Source organism: Athene cunicularia, assembly GCF_003259725.1.
Source record: "Athene cunicularia isolate RWA chromosome 12 unlocalized genomic scaffold, athCun1 chr12_part1, whole genome shotgun sequence".
In the NCBI taxonomy this organism is placed as follows: Eukaryota; Metazoa; Chordata; class Aves; order Strigiformes; family Strigidae; genus Athene; species Athene cunicularia.
In genome coordinates this window covers 6,357,469-6,381,057 of record NW_020799116.1, presented here as the reverse complement: position 1 = coordinate 6,381,057, position 23,589 = coordinate 6,357,469, and the positions used below count along the sequence as shown (strand labels likewise).

At 41.4% G+C, this 23,589-nt stretch overlaps 1 protein-coding gene across 4 annotated transcripts in view; it reads left to right on the top strand.

Annotated features, from left to right (window-relative positions):
- The window catches only part of MAGI1 (membrane associated guanylate kinase, WW and PDZ domain containing 1), a 171,388-nt gene that overhangs the window by 65,474 nt on the left and 82,325 nt on the right, over positions 1 to 23,589 (top strand). For all 4 annotated transcript variants that reach the window (XM_026857726.1, XM_026857727.1, XM_026857728.1 and 1 more), the window contains exon 2: positions 15,888 to 16,007. The gene's annotated coding sequence lies outside the window, so the exon portion shown is untranslated. The remainder of the gene's footprint in view (positions 1 to 15,887; positions 16,008 to 23,589) is intronic.

The window sequence follows — 23,589 nt, the reverse complement described above, 5'->3', positions numbered from 1 at the left end:
AAACCTGTCATCTCACAAAATGTTTAAACCTTTAATCTGCAGCGTGAAGCTATATAAGCCTGCATGTGGAGGTGAGTGTGTGGCTCTGTCTACACTGTTAAGTGTTGATCACAGGTGCATAAAGGTCCTTGGCTGGATTTGAAGTTGAGTGTTGCTCGTAATCCAGTTGCACAGTCTCTTGCCCTTGGCAAGCTGCAGCACCTGCCCTAACAAATCCATAAATACTTGCCTGCTCAGCTCTGTCCTCGAGTGACTGCAGTGTAGATGTGCACTTTGTAAAAACTCGTTTAAAAGAGGCATACTCTAAACAGATGAATGAGTTGGCTTGGATACTTTAAAAAAAAATAAATCCAGTTCTACCAGCACACTTTACTACAACTCCAACATAATTTAGAACAACTCTGCCCTCCTCTTGAAATTTCTAGTACACGATTACCGCGTTGCCAGCTCTTGTGATTTGCAGACTCAAGAGGAGACCTTGAAGGAGGTCACTGAGTCCATTCCTGTACCTCAAGGCAAGAGTGACTATGCCTAGGTGTCTGCCTATGCCTAGGCGTCATCCCTGAAAGATGTGGTAGGGAGAATTGTTTTTCTGTCCTTCATGGTTTCAAGGAGATTGATGTTTAGGACCAATTGTAGCTGCCAGGAGGGATTCTCCACTAACGGTACCTAAACACTAGTGGTAGGTGCCTTTGGTGGAGCACCCATTCAGTTCAGAACTTGTCTTTTTCACAGTGGAGAGTGGGGAAAGTGTTGCCCTGAGAGTTATAAAATCAAGATAACTGTATCTTGAACATCACAATTTTTTTTTAAAGATGATCTGGGTTTTTTTGAGAAAGGGAAGGAATGAGCTGGTTTGGAAAGCTATGCTAGATGCTTGGACTACTCATGCTACCAGTGTGCCTGTGATAGCCCTTAAAAGAGTCCACTTTCTCTCCTGCAGTAACTTCACCTTCTGATCTTCTCCAGACCCAGAGACAAACTAGTTTTACAGTGTTCTGGCATCAACGAAGCAAATAGCTAGGTTAGGGCTATCCCAAATGCCTGCTACTACAGTGCCAGTTCTCCTCCAAGCTTGCATTTTTTTTGATGTTGAACTCCGTAAAAATCTACTACTAAGTGTCCCATAATGGGGTAGAGCTTTGGAAAATCTAGTTTTTACTTAGGTATTTAAATATCACCCAAGGAAGCTGAAGCCCTTTGAATGGTGTGTGAGAAAATAGGATGTAGTCAAGTAGACATGTCCCATCAGCCAGTTCGTGAAGTTACTGGCCTGAATCTGTAATACAGAGCATACAAAATAAACTTCTTACTAGCTACTCCCTTTCCTTTGCCCTACTCATAGGCCTGGGAAGAGGGACAGCAAGTGCTGGATGGCTGAGAATGTGCTGCTTTATAAATCCAGTTATATAAATATTGTGACCATTGCTACCTGACTAGCATATATACCAATCTGGATTAAGTAATTATTTTTAAATTCACACATTGTGTTAACTTTGTAGCCGTGGCTTCCAAAAAGATTTGAAGTGTGAGCTAAAGATCGTGAAATGGTGCCTCAGATAGCCTGTAGATACCTTCAGCACTCGAGGTTTCATTGGCGTCTTCCCATGGCCACATTCATAATTCCCACTGGTGCGAATGGGAATTGCTTGCACCCACTAAGTGGGGAATAGACCAGGAAGTCTCCCACTTGTCTGTGAGAGTCACTGTATCTAGAGCTGTGACAAGCAAGAGTCACAGCTGGCACCATTTACCGAGAACCGTTTCTGCTGGATGATGCTGACGCGTGCACCTCGGAAAATGACCCCTTAGATTTGCAGTAGCAAGAGACTGTCATTAATCCAAAAACGCTTTCTCAAAGTTAGAATTTTTAGAAGTGTGTAAATTCATCCTTGTGCATTTATCTTGCAGAAAAATTCTGATTCCAAGCTCTCACTGATCGATGATTGCATTAATTATGCACAGAAGGTTCAATTCAGCCAGTCATGTTCACTTCGAATGCTGGGAGGAATTGACTTGCATTATGCAGGTTGGACAAACTCACCTACAGTCTGAACTTCTGTAGAAGTCTCCAGGGAAGGGCAAGTTTCTGTTATTTTCAATAATAAATGAGATTCCCATAGATAATATGATCCAGGAAATAAGCTTCAGCTCCCTGAATAACGGTCTAATGGAGGGCTGGGAAGAACCAATGGAGTCGGAGGAGAGACGAATCTCTCCAAGCTGAAGATCTTGCAATTCTAAACTCATAGAGTTGGCTCCAAGGAAGCACAAGACTTCTTCTGTATTTTGAAGAATATCTCAGAGCTGTGATTTTAAAATATACTTGCTTACAGTCTTGGCCTACCTCAAGTAGTGTTCTTGTAGGTGAAAGAGAGCTGCAACAGTAAAAGGAGAGGGTGGTGTTTGCGTAATAGACAAAATACTTTCTCACAACTCATGGCAGTGTTTTCCCCTTGCCATGTGGTTTTTTGTTTTTTTTTTCCAAATGGATGCCTGGAAGTGTTAATAATTGTATTTTCCTCTTCAAGTCTGGAAGTAGCTTAATTTGGCTTAACAGTCAGAGAGGAGAAAAAAAAAGATATTTGTTCATCTAGGAAATGTAAAGCATAACTTAAATGTCAATAGTGGTAGGAAAAATGCTATAGTGAATGTTTCAAACTTTACATTTTCTGTTGAGGAATGAAGTGACCTGAAAGGAGTGAGTGGCAGTTCATCAAAAGGATGTGTATTTCCTTGTAACACTGTTTTATTGGCTCTTTCCAGTTATTAATCTGAGAATTGCTAAAAATATACGGGATAATGGATGATTGCTATGCAGAACTCTAATTTACTTTGCTTGCACAGTCACTGTGAGAAAGTATTTTAGCTACTCTGGCTCTTTTGTATTGCCTCGAGAGAGATTTTACCCATGTGTTTTGCTCCAGAAGTCATCTGTTGTTTTTCAATGTATGCACATAAACAGCTCTTGCTGCTACGCCTCAGTATTGAGTCAGCAGTTCCCTCAGATGAAGCCATCACTGAGGACTGTCACGTTTATCTCAACAGATCAGCATCACGGAGCACGTAATGGTATTAGCCCCAAAACATTGTCTGCTAACCACAGAATCGTGCAACACAAGTGACCTTCTGCTCTTTCGCTTCCTAATTGGCTCTGAGCTTGGACTGACAGCTTGGTTGCTCTGTGCCTCCATAACCCATCTGAAAAATGGGCTCAGTTTCATCTTCCCACTTTGCAGAAGGCATTCTGAAGGCAAATAGACTGACAAATGGGAGCCACTCAAATTTTTTTGATGGATGCTGGAGGATTGGGGGTTCATTTTATTTTTATTTTAAATACTTTAAATGTGTGCAATTAAATTATGTCTCACCCGTTGTGCTGTGGTCACCCTCACCCTGCAGTTGCAGAGAGAGCAAGAATTCCTCTCTGGTTCTCTTCTGCCTTTCTGCAACACTTTCTCAGTGGGGTGCAAGAAATGTTTCTTAAAAAAAAAGGGTTCCAGTGTCACAAAACAATATAACACCAATCATACTCTTGAATGTTTGAGCTTTATTGCTATATTTCATTTATGACCTCATCTAAATACACATCTGTATGTCATTGTACTGGGAATTTAGACTCCCAACAGATTAATGAATGGCTAGTCTGGTAATCAAGGCTCTGATTCGCTGTGTCTTGTGGGTTTACTTGAAATGGGATGAGATGTCACTAGCCTTTCTGACTGCCATATTGCTCTGCTGCTGGTTGTCACCTTTGTGAGAGCAGATGTGAAGGAAACGTGTGTTGCCCTTCACAGCCCAGCATGTCAGCAGGGCCCTCTGGTGCAGTCTGGCAGCCCTGTGTGAGGACACGCGGTGCTGGGAGGTGGCACTGCCAGCACCTGCCAGCCTCATCGCCTGCACCCGTGTGATGGGCAGCGGGGACTGCACATCAAAAAAAAAAAAAAAAAAAAAAAGTTTGTTTCTTTTTTTTGATCCACAAAACACTTATTGCCTCTGGGCTGCTAATCCTGCAAGAGCCTGTGCACGTGTTTAACATGAAGCATGGAAACTGGTCTTGAAGCAGTCAGGATACTTGTGTGCTTTGAACTGAACAGGCGATTTGCAGCAAGTGCAGTTAACAGTTCGGTACCAGCATCTGTCTGGCAAAGTGATTTCACCTGCATCAGTCATCTGAAGGACCTGACGCAGTTGTCAAAGGATAAATGCTTCACACTTTGTAAGTAAGTGCTGGAGTTTAAATCTAAACTTCTTTCTTTTTTGGTGAGGTCTTATCTGCTATGTGACATGCTTGTCCCGAAGAAAAGCATTCTGTCTTTCTGACAATCACTTGATTGTCCTCTAAGTCGAATAACATACAGGTACTTTTGAGAGAATCTCATCTCGGTGTTTTTCTGAAGCCTAGCTCTAATTGTGTGTTTTCAGGCATTCATTTTCCAGGCAGGTACTGATCCAGTAGTGTGAGAAAGCAGATGTCAGGGGCAACTGTCTTCTCAACCACCCCAGATCGCAACGTCCTCCACCAACCCCATGTAAGGCGGGGAGGTAATCGTGGCGTTGGGGATTACTTCCTTATCCTCGGCGTGGTGCTGACACAGGTACAAGCTAAAACCTTGTGGTGGTTTTGTTTGTCGGGAATTGGAGGCGAGACAAGGAACAGCTCATTTTGTTTGGGCTGCCAGACAGTTGCGCGAGGATAATTTTTGTGTGCTGTTTATTTATGTTGGATTCAAACCAGTGACAGTGGGGACCTGGAGATATTCTGGAATTACTTGCCAGAGTGAAAGTAGGAGCTGCTGGTGTTTTGGCTCCGTGTAGCATCTCGTGTTGTCTGTTGGCCAGTCATTACCAGAAGGACATTGGTAAACCAGCAAATGAGTTTTAAATGGCGTTTGAAATCAAGGCACTTGCAGAAGATGATTTGCAAGACTCTAATAAAATGACGGAGTATGTAATGTGATGGAATGATTGTTTTGTGTGAATGGAGAGCTATAAACGCCTACACAGGGACATTTAACAGAGAGAAGGTGTAACTAGAAGTAATCAGATGAAATGAAGCAAAGACCATTTAAGCTAAACACTATGTCATTGTCCCCAGTTTAAGTACGGGAGTATTTTATAGGGGTGGTGCTTTGGCTTCAGCAAGGCAGAGTAAAGCACCCTGCGGCTGTATATCCTGTGAAATTTGAAGGTGATGACAGGATTGGGAGGCAGGGTTTTTATTATTTGTGTACAACTGAAAAAGCAATAAAAGGAATGGAGAAGCCTGTATACATTATCAGTAGCATGACAATTAGTGTTGGACTGCAGAGATGCAGAGTTATGTGCTACCTAACCAGCAGGCTTACTGTACCAGGGAATGTTTTAATTAAAAGTGAGGAAAATGAATTGTAACTTGCGTTTTCTTTAGTATTTTATTGCATTTACAAAACTACAAGGATTAATAAGCTCTGTCTGTGTTAGAGCTGGGGGGTCCAGAATTTACAGCAAGGGAGCTGTAAACAATAAAATATTCCAAAAGTTTTTCTTTCAGTGAGGTAAGAAAATAATTAATGTTATTTGTTTTCTTTTACATTTCACGCTTCCAATTATCAATAGGGATTAATCTGAAACTCAAACACCAATCAGCCTCTCAATGTTTGGCATTTTTTCAGCATCCTGAGCAGTTACCTAATCACAACATTACAGAAAGTGAACCAGGAGAATGTTTTCAACCAGCTAAAGCGTTAGCAATCATGAAGAACTAAAGCGTGCTGTGCATACAGAGCTACTGAAAAAAAATACAGAAATTGGTAGCAGTTAAGAACAGGTAAAATTAAGGGACAGGATCTGTAGGGAATAGCGCCTAAATGCGCATATTGCTGGGTACATTTGCTGTCTGTTCTAGTCCTTCCCTTGAGTTTTACAGTAAGTGCATCCATATGGCTACATAACTGCATGTTTCTATAATCTGCATATTTCTTGATACAGCTGAGACATTTGCATTTATTGGTCAATATTGAATACAAAGCTGGAAAACTACTAAGCAAAGGTCAAGGACGATTTGTCAGGGAACAAGACCCATCTTGAAACAAGGGTTGGTGAGTGGGTAGAGCCAAAAATTGAAGAGCCACATGAGACTTGTGGCTTTCTAAGAGTCTGATGAGGCTATCGCAGTTGGAAGCCCGTTAGATTTGTAGCATTTCACATCTCCGGGCTAGGGGAGAAAGTGTAGCACGGAGACAGTATCTCCAGTGTACGTTGTTCAGTGAAAAAGACTGTTTGAAATATCTTGATGTCCTATAGAATTGTGCTGAAATGGTGTTCTGTTTAAAAAGAGGGGGGGGGAAAAAAAAAAGAGGAAAAAACCTCTCTGAGTCTCTCTTTTCAGTAGACTGGATGTGGTCACTGAAGCAAACTTCAGGCGATGCCTCAGAGATAAACGTGTACATTTTATATGACTCTTTGTTTCTATGGTGGAATTTCACAGAGATTAGACTAATGAACTGATCTCAGTTTAGGCACATACTGTTAGGTAAGGTGTTTTATTAAGACTTTTAATTGCAAATTAAAGGTGTGCTAGAAGGGCAATTAAAGTCAACAGAAAGAGTTTTATATCACATCCAACCATGGATGACCCACATTCTGTTGTACTTATCTCAGCAGTCGAAACAACCTTGGAAGACAAACAGCAAGAGAAGTAAGTAATCTTTGTTGAAGCAGCTAAGCTATTGGCCATCAAATATTCTCCAGTTTATTATTATAAAGTGCAGAATATCTTTTCGTGGATGTATGCAGGTGTTATTAAAAAATAATGTTTGTTTTTAAAAACTGAATTTAAATACTGCAGGTGTTTGGTCTTTAGGTAATCGATTTATTGTGAGCTTAATTACAATATCTGTTCATAGAACGCATCTGAAGCCTTGCAGTAGAATAGAAGACAGGATACCTTGTTTGGGGGAGGTTAACATTTTTTTGTACTCAAGTTTTAAAGAAAAGAGAGAAGTTCTTCCTTCCAATAATTGTGGCAGCTTGTAGAAGTGTTGTTGTGGGGAACAGGCAATCTTGGCTTCTGGGAAGATCTACTGCTAATCTCACTGTGAGGCAAATTTGCACATATATGGCTAACAGCAGTTTCTGATGTGATTTTTTTTTTTTTTTTTGGTTCTTCCTTCAGTTACAGTAGTCACATATATTGTCCGCACAAGTTTTCATTATTTTTTAAATTTTAAAATTCCAAGATAAAACTAACTGTTGTGTGCGTGTTCCCTGTATTTCTGCTTCAAGACTCCCCTGCATGTCTTTCACCAAATTGGGAAATTCCTTCAGTACTTCATGGTGGGTGAAAAGGATTGTGCAGTGTTTACAAAACCCTTAAGTTTTCCTGGAAAGTCAGTGAACTCAGCTTATCTGACTTGCATGGTTTTGTGTCTCTCTCTGCAGTGTGACTTGGCAATCCATCTTGTGAGAGTCTGCAGCGCTCAGTTCTGAGTGCTGTCTTGACCTCTCATCTTTCTCTAAGTCCTCTCCTCCCAGTCTTCTGTCTCTCACATTAAGAAAAAGGGTTGAGAGTGTTTTATTTTCTACCTATTTTATTATTCTACTCAAATATAACCTACTCAAAACTTATACCAAGCCGCATGAAGGTCCAATAGTTAATGAAAAACTGGTTTTAATACTACACTGTCTTATGTCCAGCCAGACATGACAGGGAGCTGATGGGTGTTTTGTTTCTCAGCAGCTGAGTGCCTCTACTGACCATTTCACAGCTTGGTTTTGATGCTAGCCCTTGATTTATGAAACTCTGAGACTGGGCTACACCTCCTCTTTGGCAATTTGTAGAGATCAGATAGCTTTGGAAGCAGCCATGAATAAAGCAGATGTAAAGGAAGATCTGTTGTGCCTCTAGATAAACTACTTCCTATAATGTGAAAGTATAAATAAGACAATGAGGTATTTGGTTAAAGGTTTGTGTGGCGGCGACCCTACATCCCAGGTCTCCTGATTTCAAAGTAGATTTTAAGCGCTCACCCTGCACATGCCCTTGGCCTGTTGTATTTAATATGGATGTGCACATTCGCATGGAATAACGTTAAAGCATGCTGTGCTTTCCCGTAGCTGCTCTAGATGTGCAGCATAGAGCCCTGCTAAAGCCTGGGGCAGCCCTGAGCAAGTGCTATGGGGGTCAGGTTAGGCCTGCATTGAGATAGTCTTGCTCTTTTACTTACCCACTGTATGTATTTAATTGACCATCTCCAGCTGCAGCCCGATAGCCAGAATTTCTACCGAAAGTGTGACAGTTTTTTCAATTCAAGAAAGGTGATCCTTTTGAAATAAAGGTGTGTGTCATGGTTGTAGCATTACCTAGACTTCTAAAAATGCATATATGAGAGAAAATGAATATGAATGCAAGTATGTAATCACCCTGTTAATTTACTTTCAGCTAATTTTGCTTCCCATAAGTCACATACACACTTACACAAATGGCAATTTTCATTCATTTCTGTGCCAATATTTAAAAGCAGAACGTTACAGTGCAATCTCATTACTACGGCTTTATTGATTTATAAAATGACACTTTATTACACTAATCCATATATTAGAAAGAATAAAATTGTGCATAGTTACAGCGAAGGTCTTCTCACCAAGGAGGTACATAGTTTGCTTTTTCATCAGTAGTTCACAATTTAAATTAGTGGATATCATGCTGTTGGACTCCATGAACACAGGATTAATGGCAAACTCATTAGTTCATGAAGTTTAATCTTCTTGGTGGGTGTCCCACCTCATGGGAAATGAGAGGGATTCAGCTGCAGGTGTCTGGTGAGGTAACAGCAATCACTCAAAGAGCAGAATCCAGAAGGCGAGCTGCTGCTGTTGCAAACCCAAGAACATTTATTATTTATGTTTTATCTGATGCCAGAAGACTCTTTTTTTTTTCCTTAGGAGAAAACAAATGAATTCTCTCAAGGACATATGAAGAGGTTGTAACTGCATTAGCCACTGCCACACTGCAGCAGTACCAAGGAAGGTACTTTCCCAGGTGCTGCTGTATTTGAATATTTAGCACAGATCCTTAAACAGGTCTTCCTAAAGTGTCTGTCTTGGAGAGTGTGGCAGGTTTTGTATCCTTCTTCCAGCCATCAGGTAATTTATCAGTTCTTTTTAAACTGATATTGCAGTGGAGAGCAAAATGCCTCGTACTGAATTGGCTTTGTGTAGCCACGGCATGGTGTTTCACAACACATTCAAACGAGCTTGCAACGCCCCAATGCAGCAGCAAGTTATTTTTGTCCCTTTTAATCTGTTGGGCCCTGATCCTGATCTGTAGGGTTTCCTAAATCCCATTGATTTCTCTAGATTTAGGCTCCCGAAGTCCTTTGAGAGCCTAGGTCTGGCAGATCTTGTGCTATAAAATGGAAACAAACCCACTTTCTCTACCTCAAAATGCTATAAGGATAAATATGTTGAAGATTATCAATGTTCTTACTTGGTGGCAGGGAAGGCCACAAATACCAAAAATAGATTTGAAAGGAACAAAAATAACTTGCTGCCTGGAGGGTACACAAACTCAGAGCCGTTGCTTGGCTGAATCATTTCTCCAGGGAGGCTCCAGGCAGTCAGTACTTTGAGAAAAAGAGAGATGCGACTGGACACGGCGCCTCAGAAAGGGGGAGAGTGGCTTTTCTGTGCACTGAAGGTTGACCTGACGTTGCTTGTGTGCATGGCCAGCACAGTCCTTTGAGCAGGAGAGGATCCTTGCAAGCTGCTGCTGTGGATTCCAGCTTTGGCCACTGAGCATTGCTGGAAAGGCTGGTGGAGAAGGAGATACTGAACTCTGTGTACAAATCCCTTCCACCTCCCCCTGTAGAAGAAAAATTACTTTTAGCCACAGTCACAAAATTCATTTCTCTGCAATGTGCCTGTAGAAAGACGGGTTTTCCTTGGTCAGCTGTTTTCTGGGTTTAATCAGTCATTACTGCTGACCACAGTGACAGAAATTTGGTTTTAGTACTGCAGTTATCTGTGTGGCCAGGAAGAGTCAATCAGCATCTGTTCCTGCACATGGATCATTAACAGAGCTGTGAATTAATTTCTAGCGACAGACCACATTCTCCTTTGGACTAAATTTCTACTCTGCCACTGAGACACTTCGAATGCTTGTCACGTTCTTGTGGTTTATAGGTATCAAGTCACTGGCTAGAGAAGGGACAGACAACATTTAAAATCCCAGAATAAGCTTCCTGAGTTTCAAGTCTCAGGAGAAAATTGTATTTATAGTTTGAGCGTGTTTAGCTTGTAACAGACCAGACCTCTCTGAAACTTCCTTATTTTCATGCAGTTACAACTATAAATTGCCCCTTACTCCTTGCCATAGGTAAGTGGAATCACACGTGTATAATGGATAGCATAACAGTGTCAAAATACAATAACTTGTACTGCTGTTGAAAAAAACAGTAATCTTACTTTGGATAACCTCAGACGTCAATAAGATGAAGTAGTTCCATGTACAATGTTTTCTGACAGATAGGTTACACTTTATTTTTTGTTAATATAGATAAGGCCATTTCTAATGCTGTGCTGCACGTAAGTTCTGCCTTAAGCTTGGCTGCTCATCAGGTTGCCTCTTCTGGAGACAGACCCGGTTGTCCCTGTCTTTTCCCTTCTCCACTTGCCATTAGCAGATTTGTGAAGCTTGTCCTGCCTTCCAGTTATCTGGCACCATAGGTGCCAGGTGCAGGAGAGCCAAAACAGGCTCTCCAAATTATCCTGTGACAGGAGGGAAGAAGGTGACCTCTAAACACTGTGCAGAGGGAAAGAGGGGCTGTTTTCCTAATATGTTTCTTCCTTGGCAGCTGAAGAGTTTTTTCAGTGTAGGTGATGAGAGCAGTCTCTTCTTGCTGAATGAACAAAAATATCAGTCGCCAAGAGCAATGGCAAGACCAGCATCCCTCCTTCTAACCCACCTGCAAACAGCTTCTCAGCAACCCCCACGACAGCTTTGTGGGTCAGTAACAGCCCTGTACTTTAAATTTCTCATTAAATTTTAATTTCTCCTTAAAAGCTTATTTATTATAGCTCCATTCGCTGTTGGTAGCCACCAGTGACTTGAGTTTGTATAAAATATGGTTGTAGGAACTATATCATTATGTTGAGCGTGCAACTCCCACATGATCTGTCATTATAAGAGAAGCTGGTCGGCAGAGATGAGAAGCAAATGCCTTGTGGTTTGATCAGCTGTATTTTGGTGTCTCACTGGATTATCACTGCCAGCCAGTGGATTTGGATAAGGAGTCTGCAGAAATGATTGCTTTGCAGATGTGAGATGTAGACGTTCTGCACTTGAGAAGTCAACTTCTAAATGACTTGGTAGGGGCTGTTTTGGTACACGGTAACAGAAGTACTGTTCAAGAACTGCTTTGGTTTTAACAAGAAAATAACTGAAGTGACTGTGCCCCTTTGAAGTCTTATGTTTAGCTTACAATAAGCAAGATTCTGATTAATTTAGCAGCAGGGCATTAGTGGCTATTAACAGCTTAACATGAAGCCCTGGTAGATTGATAAGGACCTAAACAGCCCTTGAATCACATATTAACAATCTGGCTATACTATAATTGAGGCTCGTGTTGGGTAATTGTCAGCATGGTTGATAGGCGACACAACAGTAGCAGCTATGTGCCTTTTAAATGGGCACTTAAATTATTCAGAAAAATAGTTGATAGTCATCAGTACATCCGAGCCACAGTCCAGTTATTCTAGGCATGGATGACAAGCTTTAATTTACTTAGTTTAAGTGTAGCACTGGGCTCTGCTTGGGCAAACTCACCTGTGTCTAGAAGCAGTTTTTCAGGTGGGCAGTCCAGCCCATGATGAGATACCTTTTCTGTGGGACGAGTGCATTAGTGATGCATGAATAAACTGGGATGCATCCAGCTTAGGGGTGATAACCAAACCAATGGCCAGACAAGCGTTTCGCCTAACATCTGAGCCACCCATGTTATATGTAGTTTTACCTCCCCAAACCAAGAGAGAAAGTAAAACCTGCAACGCTAACCAGTAGCCTTATTTTTATTTATGTATTTTCTTAAGTCTACTGTGGTTTCAAAAGATTTGAGCAATTCCCCTGTGAATTTAATGTCTCTAGTTTTATATGTTGTGGGACATTCTAGCCATATAAGAGTAAAAGTTTATGAACCATTAAATGTGAAGAAGGAGTTGTTAACCACTCAGTTTCTCCTCCAGTTCCTTCTTGTTGTAGCGTTAGCAATTCTGAGCTAGTCACACGGTGGGACATAACTCAAATTAATTAGCTAAATTGCTACCTAATGGCAATACGATTTGATGCCACTTAATATTTCAGTGCAAACATGGCAGGCAGGTTAACATATTTAAATACGATTGGCTTGCCTTTTCTAGTGGAGTATCTTAACTCCTGTTTGGGCCGTCTACAGCACTCATCGTGCTCAATTAATTCTGCCATTAGCAGTGATCTGACCTGCTATTAGCTCTGATAAAATGTGCAGTCATCTCCATAGCCCTCTCCTTCAGTGATGACCACTCTGTGGTAAGGATGCTGAAATTCAGTTTAAAGGAGGAGGGAGGACACAAACACACGCGCGCACACACACACTATGCTTTGTACATAATTAAGTCACATTAATGATGGGAGACTTAATTACAATTTGGAGTTTATCAGCAGAAAGCTCTTAACAGTCGCTTGCAGCCTGCCCTGGTGTTGGGCTGTGCACACACACGCTGCACAGTAGTCGAGCGGTTGTCTCAGGCCGTGGAAGGGCTCCCAGTGGAAGGTGCCGGTTATTCTTAGTGTCCTGTGACTGGGAGAAGTCATCGAGTTTGCTTACGTGCCTCTTGGTTTTCTTTTCTTTCCCCCTTTCTTTCCGCCCGCCCTCTCCCCCCACCCTCCTTGTGAAGCAACCCTTCTGGCTTTGTTGTAAGTGTGGTTTGTAATCATTGTACACATCCCAGATGGTTCATGAAAACTCTTTGAAATGCCATCTGCCAGGCGTGTGTCCAGCCGGCAGCCTGTCATTCTGCTACAAGAAAAACGGAGGCGGGTTTTCCCTTCCCCCTGCCTTTCTGAATTGCATTCAGTAACACTTGCTCAGATGTGAAGCAGGATAACAGCCCAAGCATCTGCAAGCAATCTTTGCTCTAGACAGCAGCATGGAAAGTTGTTGGGTTTTTCGCCTTTGCCCAGATAAGATATCCTAACCAGTCTAGTTTTTATTTTCCCTCTGTTTGTTGCTGAGGACCGACGCGAGGTGACAAATGTTATCTCTGTGATGTAATGTTTTTCTTTTACGCAGCGACTTGGCATTTCTAATGCATTCAGCGTGTGTTGCAGGCAATCGCGCTGATAGCAAGCACATCTGCGATTTTTCGACTTGAACATATTCAGGAAATTAAGAACACTGAGATGAAACAAATAGATCCATTAAAATGGCTCAGAGGAATTATGGCAGAGATATAATTGTCATGTCAAATAGGCAGCCAGCACTAGTAAACTGCTGACTGCAATTTCACCGCTATAAAAATTCAGAAGGAAAAAAAAATGATTAATAAATACTCTCTGTGAGAAGATATAGATAAAGAAAAGAAGAGGGCTTTAAAAGATAAAGTAAAATGAGTCCTGAAGCTCCCTGATCTTTGTGTCTCCTGAATGTGTTTTGTCAGTTACTGGGAAAAACTATGTCCCGATCTTTGTCATTCCGCTCGCGTGGCGCATGGCTCGGGGTGACGTTTGACTGATGGGTTGCATGAGGAGCACTACAGAGTCTAATTCTCACTTCCATTGTGCTCCAGGCATGGGACAGCTACAGTGCATTGTTGGACATGCTTATTGCTTAAGGTTTTCATTCTTCTTCCTTCCCTCTCACGGGCCTGGTTTAGGAGAACCAGCCAGTGGTCAACAGCCACGATGCTCCGGTGAGGGTCCTCGCAGCCTGAATGTCCAGAGCAGTCGGTGCTCAGGGTGGAGATGCTACATCTGGGCTGTGACCATCCCAGCTGCCGGGTGTGTGCGCACTCCTTTTGTGGACGTTGCCCGCTCAGCTTTGCTGCCTGCCCTGACATGGAAACACAGGCTCTCAGGCAGCGAGGGGCATGTGGTGCAGGTCCAATTTTTCCTCTGGTCTAGATCAATGAAAGCCATCTGTTAGAAACTACTCTGTAAAAATCCTTGTAGTCTTACTGTAAGGCTTCAAGAATACGAAGAATACAAAATTAAATCTTTTCAAATAGGAGAGAGTAGTTCTAGTAGGGTGAAGATATCTGTCACAATTTCCATCCCCTTTTTTGCTTCTCCTCCACCCATTCACACAACTCCAAGAGAATGAATGATAGAAAATGCACAGGAATTTATAGGCTTATCTGGAGGCTGATGGTAAATAATAAAAGAGAGAGAGAGAGAGTTTCTATTTTGAAAGAAGAGATAGAGGATGTTAGAGAAAGTAGATGTCTATCAAGGAAATTAATTGTCTTTCAAGGGTGTCACTCTGTCAAGACTGACCTCTTGAACAGTCTCTCAGATGAATAGGGCATAAGCAGACTTTCCGCTTCCCTGGCACTTGAGGAAAACATTTGCCAGATGCAGGCATGGTAAATTTATGCTCTTTCAACTCCAGAGAGCTGGAATCTTCCCAATTAGTTTCCAGAAGCTCAGCTTCTTTATGCTTTCTTCAGTCCTTGTATAGAGGGTTTAAGAAATTGTATGCACAGAGAAGGCACTGCCCAGGGGCTGGAAGAGGCCAACAGAAGTGAGAGATCATGCTTCATTAAATGTTAGGTATGGTTTCCACATCTCTAAAGTTATTCGCAAACCAGCAGATTGGTCACAGCACTTGAACACCTCCAACTCTCTTAACACTTCTCTTGCTGCTAAAGTTAAGTTTCCTGTACCGTCAGATCTGTCACTTATATTTAATCTCAGATGTATAGACTCCAGCCATCTCCTAGCCTCCAGAGTCATGGAAAATAAAGGCTCTTGAACAGAAATCGATCCCAATCAATGAAGCTGTGCTCAGTGACCTAAAATGCAGTGGCCCAAGCTATCTTAGCAAAAAGTCATGAAGTGATTCATCTTGTACCATGTTTCAGAGGGCTGTAAATTGGTCAGAAGTGAGAAGAGTTTCAGAGCTGGCAGAGTGGCGGTGATCAGACCCCTGTTCTCCATGGGTACTATTTAATTTCTTGAGTTCTGGAGAGATTCAGTGTGTATTATTACTCAAAAGAATATGTATTTCTTGAATGGGAATGAGCTTATAGGTGAACTTCTGTGAGAAGAGATTGCAGGTTGTCTTTTAGTGAGCACGTGTGAATGGTGCATCAAAGCTGTCGCATGGTACTTTTTAATGCTGAATAAAAAATAGTAGCATAAATAGAGATAAAATATTAATAAGAAATAAGGTAGAAAATATCTTTATGATGTGAAAGAATATTTGATGAGATAAAGAGATACAGAAATAATGGAAGCTAGAAATAAGTTGCCATATCTGAGAATACAGACTGAAATGTTAAGTGAAGTTGAAGTCTGAGAGACTGTGCTAGTAGCAGGAAGGTAATTTCTGGCATATTCCCAGATACCAAACTCTTCCAACTGTGTTTCTGCATGTGATATGAGAGATTTCTTTGCCAGAGAGTCTGAGACTATCAAAACCATTGTCATTTGGTGGAACAACTGGTACCACCAGCTCAACCTGTGATCTGTATCTTGTCTTGTTTTCACATGGGCTCCTGACTTGTAACTGGACTCTTCTGACACTGCTGTCTGTGTAGCTCACAGAACTGTATTTTACAGATACTGTTGTATCTTTATGATCATTTTTTACTGTCCCTTTTAACTCTTGATAAGAAATCAATTATATTAACATGTCAATTTTTCCTTTCAGGCACAACCCGCCCTCCAAGAGAAGGAGAAGTGCCTGGTGTGGACTATAACTTTCTGACTGTGGAGGAGTTTCTGGAGTTGGAGCGAAGTGGGACCCTTTTGGAAGTAGGGACTTATGAAGGTATGGAGCCACTGGCAGTGGAAAAGCACTTTAGATAGTCTTGGTAGGACACCAAACTTAGCTCAGCCTTGCTCAAGTTAACCAGCTCTAGTTAGGACCTTGCTTTCCATCCTAGTGCTCTACTTCCCTTTTCTCTCTGTGCTCCGAGAGAGGGAATTCCAGTATTGCTGTGCTTTTGTCTTTTCCTTCAACTTAACTATGTCAAGAGATTGACATGAGTAAGACAGGAAAATACAATATAAAATACAGTAAAAAATACTGAGGGAAGACAGCCGGGCAGGGGGTGAAAAATGCATCTATTCTTTGTTATCCACTATGGCTCATCTCCTTGTTCATTTTTTCTTCCCTCTTGCTGTCCCTCTTCATCTTCCCTGAATACACATCCTTCATCATCCAACTGTGTCTCCCTGTGCAGCTACATGATGCACTCCTTTTGGCCTTCTTTCTTCTTTATTCTTGGATAATTGCTTCTAACTTGGGTCATTGTGTTGATCCTTTTTACAGCACAGCTTTACAAACAACAGCACTGAGATAGCCAAGGGGCACTGAAGTGTCACCAGGGTGAGAGCAGGAAACAGATAGCTTTGACTCCCAGAGAAATGCAAGGCAAATCGGCCATATTTAGGTACACAGTAGAATTCGTGCAACTCAACCTGCAATCTATACCTCCTTTAAACTAAAAACTACTTTTGGGGTGATTGTTGGGTTTTGGACTTTTCTTTCTTATCCCTGGAGAACATTCAAATGTACCTCTCGAGAAGACAATGAAAAGAAATATGTTAGAAGTTTGAAAGTCCTTCCAATGCACTTCAGCTCATTCGTGTAATATTTCTATTTGCAAGAAGTTAAATGGGTCTTTTTATAATTATGAGAAGTTGAAAAAGCCTTATTCTTGCAGCCATTAATGAGAAACATGAAATACATTAAAAAATATAAACTACACGCAAATAGCCGATAGTCTTTGAAAAATAGTCATCAGGTATGAACAGAAAAGATTGTGACATGTGGGTTTGGTTTTCAAGTTCTAAAAAAAAGTTCTGAAACACTGTTTAGTCTACTTCCTTAAAAACTCCCTTGTAAGGTCACCTTTAAACCTCGCACTTACTCCCGACTGCAGACAATTGCAGTGTCAAACCTGGTTTGCATGAAGATGCTAAATGTGTAATTTGGTTTCACTCTTCCACCTCTGAGCTGATTAGCTCCATCAGCACCAGTGCTAACGTTCCAGCAGCAGCACTTCTCCAAAATGAGCTTTTTCCTCTCCATGTTTCTAATTATAACACTAAATTAGTTTTCTTTGTCATGGTGCTTGAAATAGATCAGCTGAACGGCCTCGCCATTACTTCCTGATCGTATTTGTTCTGGTGACCTTTCCACTTGGAAAGACAAAATGGGTAACTGTAAGCTGGCTCCTGGGACATGCTGGGAATTAGTTTTCAGGAAATGCTGTACCCATCTGGGACAGTTGTAACGTGGTTGTTTCATTGCTTCTCTGATTATATGCAGTAGCAGCTAAACTGTTTATTTTTCATGGGTTGCTCTTTGGAGTTGCTGAAGATGAGGTTGATTTCTTGTAAGCCTAATGCGTATTTCATTTCTGTGGGTGATAGAAGTGTCTGAACTTTAAAGGAATAATTTGTCAGAAGTGCTGAGAAGCCTGTTTCCCCATTGACATCAGTGATGCTGGTGCATAGTGGTTCTGGAGAGCTGGCCCATGGAAGGAAAAATCAATAAGAATAAAGCAAATAATGATGATGCATGTGTGCACATATGCATCAAGACACATTACTATTTGATTGTAATGTGAAATAAATAAAGTTCATTTTTCACTTACAGCTTCAAGAAATTATTTTGCTGCCTTCCGAGATTTCTTTAATGGCTTTGTTGTACTTTTTTTGGAAATCTTATTTTACAACTGTATTGATCAAGACATTGTTGATCTTGACTAGATCTTGGAAGATGATGTGATTCAGACTCAACACTGCAATCACCAGCTATTTTGTCTATTAAAAAAAAAAACAAAAAAAACCAATCTGCCAAAAAAAAACAAACTACAAAGTAAGTTAGACTTCTAATGTCCAAGTCTTTGTTGTTGCCCAGCTTTACAGTCCTAGATTAATTATTGTTTTATGCTGCTTTTTTTTTTTTCCCTAAATGTGCCACCATGATGAAGTTGATTATATTTTTGACCCTGCCAGTGATGGCTTATTCTAAACCAGAGACATGGAACCCAACAAAAGGAAATAACCTTCTATTTCTCTCTGAAGAACAATGAAATAATACCTTTAATGCATGTCTTTTATTATTAATAATGCTACCTATGGTACCAAGTAGGAGGCAAACAATTGCAGAGATAGGGTTGTTTTTAATTACAATGTGGTGATTTAGAGATGAAGGAAGGGGGATGCTCTGAAATGGAGAGTAGTGATGATGAATGGGGAAGTTTTCATGTGCCTGGCAGCCACAGGCTCATATGGCTCAAGCAGGCCGATGGTTTGGGGTCAGGGTGGTCCCAAGGTCCTTTCTGGCCCTTAGTTGTAAGCATCTGCATGTGGTGGGGTCGGGGAGATGGATGTATGCTCTGTATTTCTGTGCTACATTTCAGCAACTGGAGAGGAAGTCTAACCCGAATGATCAAGATAAGGTTTTGGCATTACTGGATGACATTTGTTTACCTCTTGAAGGCATAAAGCCACCTGAATACTGGCACTATCATTGGGAAAAACCTTGTGGGAGAAGACGTAATACAAGCATTTGTTTAGTAATAGTTGCTGAAGAGAACTTCTGGGGAGAAAGATTAGAAAACAGGCAGACATCAAAAGAGGGGTAATACACAGGACTTTGATGCTGATACAGATACTATTGATTTGGAAAGAAGAAAGAACAAGCAGAAGAGAACAGTTGGAAATCATGAAAGAGTAGGAGAGTGCTTCAGGTTTTGAAAGAACAACCTGGGTTTTGAAAGTGCTCTAATTGCAAAGAGAGAAACTGCAAGCTGAATAGGACAAAAAAAGGTGTTGCCTACCTACTGGGCTGCATAATGTCATTATTATTTCTTCTGGTGCGCTGCAAATATGTCCCTCTGGGTGGTTTTTGATTCACATCCCGGTGAATGCAGAGCAGGCATGGCAGCTGCTTTCCTGGTCACCTCCCTGGTTTGTTCTGCACCCAAAATGCTCCAAAAGTGGTGATCCGGTGGGATGGGATGTTCGAAAGTCTTAATCCCTGAGGTTTTCAGTTCCAGTTTTAACATTCTGATTTTTAACCATAAAGTCTGGAAACTTCTTCTTTTTTCCACTAATGAAAGCTGCCCGTTGATCACATCAATCCAGGAGCTGGATCTGAAATCCTGGGCTGGTGATGCTTTACAGATATTGGTGCTTTTTGCACCACCTGTGTACTGCTAAAGCTGCCCACAACACGCTCAAGCCAGTTAGTAATTCCCATTGACAATACTCATTAGGAAGGAAAAATCTTTTTAGACTGCACATTATCTAGGCCTTCTGGTGGACAGGAAATCATGATAATTGTAGTCTCAGGCATTTATTTATTGCTCCTTCAGGGCATAAAATACCGACGGATGCATGGAAGTAATTGTGTAGGTTACTAATTATTTAACAATTACTTCTGCATTTGAATTGTGGGCTCTCACGGGGACCCCAAGGGAGGGCTGTTTTGAGCAGAACCGCAGCTTCTAGATTTTAATCCTGTTTCTTCCCCAGCTGCTGAGTGGCCCTGGGCAGATCAGGTAACTGCTGTATGTACTTCAGGTGGCTGGCCTAGAGAATATTAAAACAACACTTACTTCTCTCTTCATTAATATTTCAGCAGATATCCTGTGCCTGCAGTTATCTGCTGTTACAAATAGGAGGGAAAGAGTGGAAGCGACGGTATTTCAGAGGGCTGGGGGGAATGCAGCAGTGGGGATGGTTGCTGTGCAGAGACGCACGGGAAGATTAGCATGGTGGCTAAATTTTGAATGGGGATGGCTGTGTTGCCAGGGACTGGCGAGACCTGTATTAATGAATGCCTGCCCAGCACTTAGTGATCCTCAAAAGAAAAAGTGCTGCACTTTATAACATGTGAAGGGTTATTACATTATAGCGTATTATTGTCAAGGCATCATCTTTCATTCTCAGGACAAGTGTTATGTGATTGCCAAGAGAAGTAATAAGTAATCTGCATTAGTCTCATGACTAAGATGTAATGGGGTGACTTGCTAACATTTTTAAAGTGTATAAAACTATCTACTGTAGACAGGGTCTCCGATTGCGGTACTTAAAGAGTGTAATAAATTACCTTAATAGTGCAGTTAGAATTTCAGCCGAAGAGGAGAGGTGTATTCAGCAACATGCTTCAAATCAAGATGCCTTTAGCCTAATTTATCTGATGTGCTAGCTCTCATTGGGTTTCTCTGCAGCAGCCCGCTCCCCCAGCTGCTTTAGCAAAATGGCTGGAATTTCTTTGCTGGCCTTCTGGTATTTTTGCAGCCTGTGGGTCTCGCTAACTTGGTGCAACCTTGAAATGAGAGCTGTGTCTGTAGCATGCAAAACATGACAGGAAGATTGGGTGAGTAAGGGTGGCAGATGCTGGGGATGCCCATGCAGCGGAACAACATGTTCCGCTTAATAAGATAAGATGCGCTTATTATTGTCTCCATACTACAGATTGACTCAATAAATCATAATGGCTCCGGTAGCACCATCACAATGTATCATGTCGAATATCCACTTACTAACATCCATGCATTGCAGAAAGATTTCTGTTCTATCTTTGGCTTTTATACTTTGCTTCCTTTTTCGTTTTGTTATTTTATTTAAACCACTAGTAAGAAAAAAAGCGACAACCTGTTCCTGTGTATGTGCATGATCATCAGTCTTAAGCATGAGTGCTTCTTCAATGAAGTGTCATCTGATAACAATGCTTCATTCTACAGACACCTAAAGTGGTAGTTGAGTAACTCTCTAAAAGCAAATATTCAAATATCTGATAGGGTTTTAGAGGGGTTTTGAATTTCCTATGGCGTTTCTGATTGGCTTCTCTCTGTGCACTTTCAGTAACACCTTTTTCAATGTGAGCTCTGTCTGAAATTGTTCATTAGCAATATGCTTGCCACTGGCTTTGATGCATTTTAAAACACAGACCCTGGGGGAAAATGTTGTTCCCAAACACCTCCGGCAAAATAAGATATAGTGAATTAGTTGGTTTTTTCCTAAGTTAGATTTCAGGTTATTTTAAGGCGTTGTTTGCTCTCTAACCACAGTCTGATGTGTTGAAGGCTGCTCATAGTAGTCCATTGATAGATGGCAGCCAGGCACATTTCAGCATTGTTTCTTGGTACTGGATGTGCTGAGGACTGTCTCTAGAATTGGCTGCTCCTCACTGGTGCCCATAGCTCCTTTGCAGCTGGGCAGCCCTTCTGTGCCAGGAGTCAGCCCAGCCTCCGCGAGCCGCGGCATTTCCCTGCTGCTGCGGAGCTGGCCCCGCTGCGACCTGCGATACGCACGTCCCCCTCCTCCCGCAGAGGGAAGGCGTGAATGGGATGCATCCTCGTGGTGGGAGTATATATATAAATATTGAAGTATTTGCAAGAAGAAGAGTTTGCATTATTGCAATGGCTTAACATGGTATTTCACCGATTCCTCCAGCCTTGTGCTAGGTAGGGTGTGTTCCAGCTGCTTCTCCTGTGTGCTCTGTACATGCCATGCACAAGCACATGCTTATTTATGTTCCCTATGATTTTTTTTAATCTATTTGCATGTGGATATCACAGTTGCTGTAATACAGCTGAGCTCAGGAAACACCCTGAGCTTCGACAGCCATCTCATGCCCCATGCTACCAAGGTCTTACTGCTTATGTGTTACTTTAAGTATCTTTGTTTTGTATTTAGAAATTTTCCAGGCATTAAATATGGTTGGACACAGCTGTACGTGAGTGTTAATACCATGTGGCAATACCTAGTGACGTCTCAACACAGGAAAAGTCAAGAATAACTTTCTGCTATGCTGTCATTGCCTATAAGGACACTAATTGGAGTATATATTAAATTCCAGAAATAAATTAAAATGTGCATATTTAACATTTTGACTAATTTAACAAGAAACCCAGACTGATCTTTCAGTTAACCTCACTATTAATAACAGCAAAAATTGACACAGAATCTACTGTTTAAAGCAAATTGGATTTGCATATATTGTAGGTTAATCTTTCTGAGATCTCTTTCCTTGCTTATGTTTTGCTTCCGATCCAGATGCTGTATCTGTGGCCTCCTCCTGGTTGCCTGGATACTCTGAATTTCCTCAAGGCAATTGCTAATCAATGTGCAGTTGCAGCTAGGTGAATCCCACAGACAGCAGCCTGATCTGTCATCTAAATGTAGAAATCTGTGGCAGAATGTGATCTGGGAAGAGAAAAGACAAAACGCTGTAGCAGGAGCTCTGCTCCCAGGAATCAATCCATCCTGTGCTAATCAGACACAAGCACTCTTGCTGCATTAGATGAGCAGAAGCTCTTCTGCTAAAATTAAGGGTCAATTGTTTTGGTTCTTACACAGTGCAAAGACGAGCTGCATCTAAGAAAAGAAAACAATTACATTAATAATTACATTTAAACTCTTTGTGTCAAGGCCTTGCTTAATTTTGCTGCTGATCTTCAAATCTCTTTTCCAAAATAGCCGTTTACATCAATACAGTAGGCGATGAACTGCTTTCTAAAACATGAGCTGTTAATGGAGTCCTTGTTAACACAGGTGGTAGCTTTGAAGATCAGATGCACTTCTTGTGGACTCAGGGTTCTCTGTGCTACACAGAGGCTCTTGTGTTTCTCGGGATTTTTATAATTGCAAAATTATGCCTCACAGTAGGCATCAGTAAATTCCGAACTACGAGGACTCTGCTCAGCCCTTTCCTGAGAGACAAATGCACTCCCAGTCCCAGGCCTAAATCTCATCACACCATTAAAACAAGACAAATTCTTCATCTCCCAGAGAAGAGAATAGCTACTGCAAAGCCAACATCGACAGATTAAAGTAACTGAAGTGTACGGTTTGTGACAACATTCTTCAACTGATGTTGCACCGTTAGGGTCAGTGCTCAAGCTCACGCTTGGCTTTGCCGCCTTTCACCTCTCCATGTCAGCTCTTCCACCCTGTCCCCACCCCAGCAGCCTCCGTGGTCTCATCTTCCCTCTCTGCAAGGTGAAACACCTACTTTTGTATCCATTCCACTTTAGACCCCTTTAGGTTGTGTCTCTCTTGTGCATTTCTACCCATTCCAGAAACAGCATCTTGGGTGGATGGAGTCCTTACAACTCGAATTGAATTGAATGGTGACTGGCAAAAGTTTTCATGGATTACCTTCATAGTTATTTTACTTAAGGGTAGCTAACTGGTGTATTTTTGTGAGTTACATTTCAATTTCACATAAACAGCTTAAGGTTGTCTGTGAATTTACTGCCCGTCAGGGGAATATTTAATGAGAATGTTTTGTTATTTTGAAATACGAGACAAATTTTCCATTACCACTACATTTCTAAAACTTTAAATATAAAGTTCTCTTGGCTGACAACATTGCTTTAATTCAT